The sequence below is a fragment of the Athene cunicularia genome (genome assembly GCF_003259725.1).
Source record: "Athene cunicularia isolate RWA chromosome 10 unlocalized genomic scaffold, athCun1 chr10_part1, whole genome shotgun sequence".
Classification (NCBI taxonomy): domain Eukaryota; kingdom Metazoa; phylum Chordata; class Aves; order Strigiformes; family Strigidae; genus Athene; species Athene cunicularia.
The window spans coordinates 15,524,474-15,531,373 of NW_020799112.1; the positions used below are offsets into that span (position 1 = coordinate 15,524,474).

At 43.2% G+C, this 6,900-nt stretch overlaps 1 long non-coding RNA gene across 1 annotated transcript in view; it reads right to left on the bottom strand.

The window, feature by feature from the left end:
* Positions 1-6,345: 6,345 nt before the first annotated feature.
* Positions 6,346-6,900, bottom strand: part of LOC113484047 — a 4,283-nt gene continuing 3,728 nt past the window's right edge. The window contains exon 3 of the long non-coding RNA XR_003399147.1: positions 6,346-6,488. This is a non-coding gene — a long non-coding RNA (uncharacterized LOC113484047). The remainder of the gene's footprint in view (positions 6,489-6,900) is intronic.

Here is a 6,900-nt window from a genome sequence, read left to right on the forward strand (position 1 = left end):
CAAATCTACTGAGACCGATTGAATTATGTCCTTTCATCTATTCTGTCTTTGGTGTCCTATCCAAGTCCCAGAGGGGAATTCAGGTGTGACAAAAGCGTCTTCTGCAACATTGCTTGATATTTTGCTAGCCATTTCACATCCTTCAGCAGAGCAGGACCAGTAATTGGTTTTGCTGGGGAAACACCTCAGAGATAAATATTGTCCTTTTCTTTTTCTCTTTTCTCTTGTCGCTCTCTTCTGTCCCATGAAATATACTATCCTCGTCCTACTGAAGCTGCTATAAATGAAAGTCTGTCAGTGCTGCCATTATAAGCCCTATTTTTAAACAGTTTATCATTCAAAGGCAACGATTCATTTTCTCTCCTCACCATAATTGATGCTGGGTGAAAAAGGTCAGGCACAGGCTACCGTCTAAAATGTAGTTCCTCTGAATTTTTAAACATAACCATAAGCATTGTTGAACAGTGATAGGCTAACAAGACTCCAGTGTAAAGAGACACTAGCATTTCATCCTGTGAAGGTAGGTGCAATGCTGGAGTGGAAACCCAAGTCTAAAATAATGAATATTGTAATTATCCTTTATTCTGCAAAAGGTCTTAATGAGATTGCCACAGTCAGGCTCCTCCAGAGTCTGGGAGATACATGAACCAGACCTGGTTTTGTAATCTGTGCTCATAGAAAAAGAAATTATCTCAGCTCTTTCTAAAGCAGGCAGAAATAGCAGAATTTCCAGGAACCACAGGGAGACAAAGAACAGAACACAGTGTCAATAACTCCACATAAATTTAAACGTCTGCATATTCTTTTGGATTCTATTGGGTTGAACAGGGAAGAGAGAGTGATCCAGGAATGAAAGAGAGAAATTTGACCTGCATTGTAGATGGATGATCTGTTGGTAGAAGAGTAAATGTTGGATAGTCCAATGGCAGTTAACCTCCCTGTGTCCAGATTTCTCATCCGTAAAATGATAATAATGATACTTGCCTTCTGGAAGCACTTTGAGATCTGTGGTGGAAAAGTGATGTATAAAGACAGACATTGTTATTTCAAAGGGACAGAGAATAGCAGGTGTCATAGATCTGGAATTACACAATAGACAAATGTTGCAGGGAGAACAGTGGGAGTCAGCAGTATCCTATAGTTTGTTGTAGCTTTAATAATGTTGGTGGCTTTTCTGTTCAAGTGTAATATCTCAGGTAATTACTCTATTGCTCACTTATGAGGGAGGGGATGAGAAACAGTTTATTTTACTGGAAGGACATCACTGGAGCCAAACCAAAAAACCTGGTGGGGAAAAATGAGCAGATTCACTTATTCTATTCACTTTTCCTAGAGAAATTTCCAAACATTCTTGTTCATTTGGAGGATTTACCAATTTTCTCAACCATCAATGACTTTCTCTAACAACAACACGAGCTGCCCTTTGGGGAAAACACTTCTCCTTCCCCCAAAACTCTACATATTTCCCTGTTGAGGAAGGCACCTTTCATGTGATTCTTCATCAGTCTGAGTGTTTGCACCCATGTCTGCCTCTCACGCAGCACTCCCAGTCTAGCCCAGCACAGCCCCATCCTTGCTGAGCCCCTACTGCTTCTAGGGGTCATGCCTGACTTTGCATGATGCCTCCTTTCATCTTCCCCTGTGCACCAGCCCAGTGCTTACTGAAGGAAATCAGAGTGAAATACAGCAGAGCAGATTAATATCCATTGTGGAGGGATTTGGGGAATATGCAATCACACAGCCTGGATGCTTGGCAGCTCCATGTGTGACGGGAGAGGAAAATCAAAGTGAAAAGTCCATGCATCAGAGGGACAGCAGCCAGGGTCCTTTGATTAGTCTGTACAGAGTATGCCTGGAAGAAATCAGAGGGGATTCTTGTCCGAACAGTGGCACTAAGGTCAGGCCCCAGCTCACACCAGCACCAACTCCAAGCAGAAAACATCACTCATGCATCAGCTCAGCAAAGCTCATGGAAGCTGCCAGGCTGATGGCCCCATGTAAAAAGACACCTCCCTGCAGGCTGCGTAGGGGAGGAAAAATCAGTGCACTGCATTCAGTGCGATGATGTAAATCCAGAATATCTTCACCAGTGGTAACACACAGTCCTCTTTATATCCCTGACCTCATGACTCAAAAAGTATTTCAGGTGTTTACACATCTAAAACTAGGCAAATATTTCAACCTCTAAAGCTCTTGAGTTCATACTCAAAGAGATAAATTATCTCCTCTATCAAATGTATTCAGAGAGGGCTGGGGGAAAGAGTTTAGTGATCGTGCTTTGCCACAGGCTGTTCTCCAGTGAAGAAGGAAGAAAGCCAGGAAAGGACAGGAAGAAGCCAAAGGAGGAGCATGCACACATGCACACCCCTCGCCTGTCCGAGGGGAGCTGCTGTCCTGCTGACTGCAACGTGGCGCCCCAGACAGCAAATTGCCACCTAACGCGTGCACAATCACAGGCATTTGAAGCCGCTTTCGAAATTCCTGTCTGGATAATGATGGAGTGAGTGCATCGGGCCAGGCCGTCCAGCTGAGCTAAGTACACATCTGAAGAACGGCGTTGAGGACGATGAGGCAGTGAGAAAAGCAGTTCTGCCAGCGTCGCTCAGTCGCCTGCAGATCAGCTGGCTCAGATCAGGCAGTGGCTCCTTCCCTCCATGCGCTCTCAAATCCCAAGCCAAGCAAGGCAATGTGAGGTGTCCGTGATGATGTATGAGTTAGAGGATACTGAGAGATTGTTTTTTTTCTGTGCGTGCCCGCAGGTCAGTTGAAGTCTCCATTGACAGGCTTTTCTCGTCCATACCCACCTGTTGGTGTGTTACGCACCCAGAAGAGTGCTTGCTGCTGACCGATGGCCAGTGGTGCTCCCTCCACCCTGCAGACTGGGAGATCAACATCTGCCATGCCTTTATAACTCATCCCCAGTCCTCCTTTGCAAAATCCACATGGCTTCTCCATTTGCACAATTGCACTAGTCTGGAAAAACACTCTCTCTCCCCACCCTCTCCCTCATATTTTGCATATGGAAGAAAGAAACGCTTAGGGTAAAATACAAAACATTCCTGTAAAATTTGTACCACTCCCTTCAGCCCTTGTCCCTACATTGAAACTAAATATAGCAAAAGCCAGTCGGTTGGTTGGAACAAATACAAGTAACTTAGAGGTACGATAAATCAAGCCCAGGTTGCTCTCATACTGCAATCTGGATGAGGTGACTATCTTTTGTCTATGAGAGCATTAGCAGGATATTCTTATGGACTAAATTACAAAGGAATCATGATCACTCAACAGAGACGTTCCTGTAAAGCCTAGGGGTGACTCGCTGAAACTTTAGCTAAAAAAGCTCTGCGCTGTGTCCAAGAAACAGCTGCCTGATCTCTTGAATTTGTAGAATCATTTTTAGATCAGAAAGACATTTTGGGATTGTTTTGTTTCAATGGGCAATGCAGATTTGGTAAGAGAAACTTTTTGCAAATTTATATTTGCTTCACTGAATCCTTCTCAGAGGCTGGAGGGGGAATTTAGAAACTTCACTTTGACATTGAATTTATTATTCGAATCTAAATGTTTATTTTTATCACTTTCAAACAAAATATTTTGATCTTTCCTTTGTAAATTTAGTTTGGTTAGAAATTGCCTTCCATTTTATTTTGAAAGGTGTGCTCAAAACCCAGCTGTTACTTCTTATAAAAGGACAAAAGAAATGTTTTGCTCAAACCAAGATGCTTTTTTTCTTTTACTTTTGGCTGAAAATAACCAGTCAAAAACAACACAGAAAAGAAGTGTTCTTGCTAGTGAACCGAAAATTCAATTACCTGTAAAGTTCTTATTCTCATTTCAGTATAAGGTCTTGTCTGCAGAGGGAGGTGAGTGTGCAATGCACTCCGGTACACATTTATAACCCCACCTGTTGCATAGTCCCTCCCCCAGACGGATGCCCTCCACTGAGGACAAAGTTAGACCATTAGAAGATAAGTTTTCCCGGTCAAAGGCAGAATGAAGCTTGGATTCAACCCACTTTCCTTAGCTCACCTAAGGTCTGAATTGCTGTCTGGTCATGCCTGTACCCCTTCACTGGGTACCCAGGGATTCCAGGCCAACATTATACCAACTCAGACACCTTGGTAAAGAAGCTGGGAATGGAGGAATCCTGGCCTTTGGTGCCCATGAAAACTGTCCTCCCAGGGTTGGATGACTACGTGACTACATTTTGGCCCAATTGTTAAAGCATCAGTGACCTTACAAAAGCAAAAACACCTTTCCCATGAGGTAGGCTGTTTCAGGAAGGCTATGGAATAGTTTCTCATGAGCTTCTCCTAGGGCACTTCTACCAAACATGGGGACATACAGAATGTGAAGAAGGTTCAAACAGACATCCACATGACCAGGCCTTTATCCGAGTCAGGCATGGACTTGCTCCATTGCAGTAGGCTGAGAAACGCCTCTTAGGAAGATGTCCCTGACTCAAAGGCTCCTATCCTGACCAAGGTAATTCTGTGAGCCCAAATAAGGATCTTAGACTTGCCACTGGGGTCTGACTAGCATCTGCTGCAGTAGGAAAAATGTAATACTGCACCTCAAAACCTGAGTCCCAGAAAATGAGGAGGTTTTAATTTCTTAATCTATTTAAATTCTTTTTTTGTGCTGGAAATCTTCCTGCCTCTGACTCCTCCCCTTTCATGCTCCATCTTGTCCATGAGACGAAACCTTAGACCCATCAATTCCTGTCCTTTAGAATGCAGTCTAACAAAACCTCTCTGGGGAGACTCTGAGTGCAAGCTGCACGACTGGGACTGTCTGGGAATCCACAGATCTGGCCTGTACACTGTCGACATATCACCCTTTCAAACACACAAGCGATGCTTTTTTGTTGGCCTGGCTGATGCACCATCACTGTCCCTCTCTAGCAGAGCTTGGTGTGTAGGGGAATGCAGGGAGCCAAACACAGACATTCTTTCCTCCTTGTTCATGGCCCTATCCAGAGACTGTTTCCCCACCGACAGCAGAGTCTGCAGGAGGCAAAGTTGGACGCTCTTTTCCGTGGGGTGTTACACTGCTTCATCATCCCCATCGGGCTCAGATGTCAGCAAGCCACAAGGGATCAGCACTTTTGCTACTGTGATAGGAGTGTGACCTTTGTTTCTCCAGTAGCTCAATCTGCTTTATCCAGGGAAATCACAGCAAGTGTACTGTGCCAAGTCCTGATCCCACTGAAGTCAGTGACACAGCTCCAGTTGACCTCAGTTGGACTGGGATTTAAGGAGCACCACGTAATTTCTATAGGCTTCTTGTGCAGTTTACGAAACATATGTGCTCGCTCTCTCTCTGCACACTTATTTGACTTTCACACTCTTGATGGAAATGTGTCTTTATAAATTTACAAATAGCGCAGCAGCTGTGTGTTTATATAACCTCATTTGAGGGCCACATGTATTCTCACCCTTGTGCTATTAATATTTATACTGTCACTACCACGTACACCCAAATACCTCACACAAATATGCATGCATGCTGTGGAACAATAAGGAAAATAGATTAAAAATGCTTTTGACTCGGTCATGCCTTTAAAAAAATCCATGGAAAGGCCAATCTATGTTCTTGAAAGACATTAGGAAGGAACTTTTCATTAGATTCTGGTGACTTTGTGCAAATTTCTATGCTTCTGCACAGCAACACCTCTCCCTGATTTGAAGTAACCCGAGTCCAAAGTGTTTTGCAGAACAAAGTCAGATATTTCAGCCAGTCGGGAGATAGAAAATTTATAGGGCAGCCAGAACTTCAAGCACTGCAAGCTATTGATGATAGGGCAAGCGACTCCAGCTGCTGCTGCTGCTTCCCAGTCAGTGTAATGAGCATTGTTCAGAAGGCCACAATGGAGCTCTTTTTTTTTTTTTTTTTTTTTTTTTTTTTTTTTGGCAAAAATGCAGAATCAGGCTGCTGTAGTCAATCTGCAAATTACTCAACTTGCCTCAAATGCAAACAGGAAAAAAACCTGCAAAACATACAGCCTAGACGTTTTATTTTGACAACTCAGATGAAACATTTTGATTTCCTCATGCTGAAAGCTTAGCATTCTTGAATTTGCCTCCATTTCATTTTGTCTGCTCCAAAAGATGAAGACTATTTGTCCTATCCTAAATATTCATTATTTTTTAACTTTCTGCTTTGCTAGAGAAATTGGTTTAAATATGATCATTTAAGGTTGGCCAAGTACAATTTCTTCTCTTCCTTCCCTCCACAATGATTTTCCAGCTCAGGCAATGAACCAGCTCCCCATAAGGACCCCAGTACAGCTTTTTTTTTTTTTTTTTTCCCAAGGTCCTGAGATCAAAGAGCAGAGATGTGAAGGTGTGAATAGGACAGACTTTGTGCACCCATTTGCACAGTATGCATGAGACAGAGACCAAGCAGCCTTGATAAGTCTCCTCCTTTCCTCTTACAAGGAAACTTTGCTGTGAGACCACATGGCTGTTCTGATGCCAGCAAGTTCCCTGCAGATGGAGAGAGCAAATAAAAATGTGCATATTTACATTATACATGCAGATTAGATAGTGTGCATTCCTCACAGCCTGTCCCTGAAACACCCTCCAAAAGGAGCTGTGGGGGAGAATGCAAAGAAGTTGAGTCCAACTCTGTTCTTATTGTCTCACTCCCACTCATGCTCTTAAACCGTATGTACTCCTGGCCGATTAACCCTTTCTAGTGACCTGCATCATGGATAAAACTGTCAGTGCCTGGCAATCTCTGCCTTAGTGCAAAAAGTGGAAATATTTGCTTTCAGAGTATTGATAAATTCAAAAGCCAGCAGAAGTATCTCCAGGATGGCATTGGTAATGATGGGAAATTAATTACTGCATTTCTTAACCTTTGCATTATCTGGTGAAAGAAGAGATTGAGGGTATG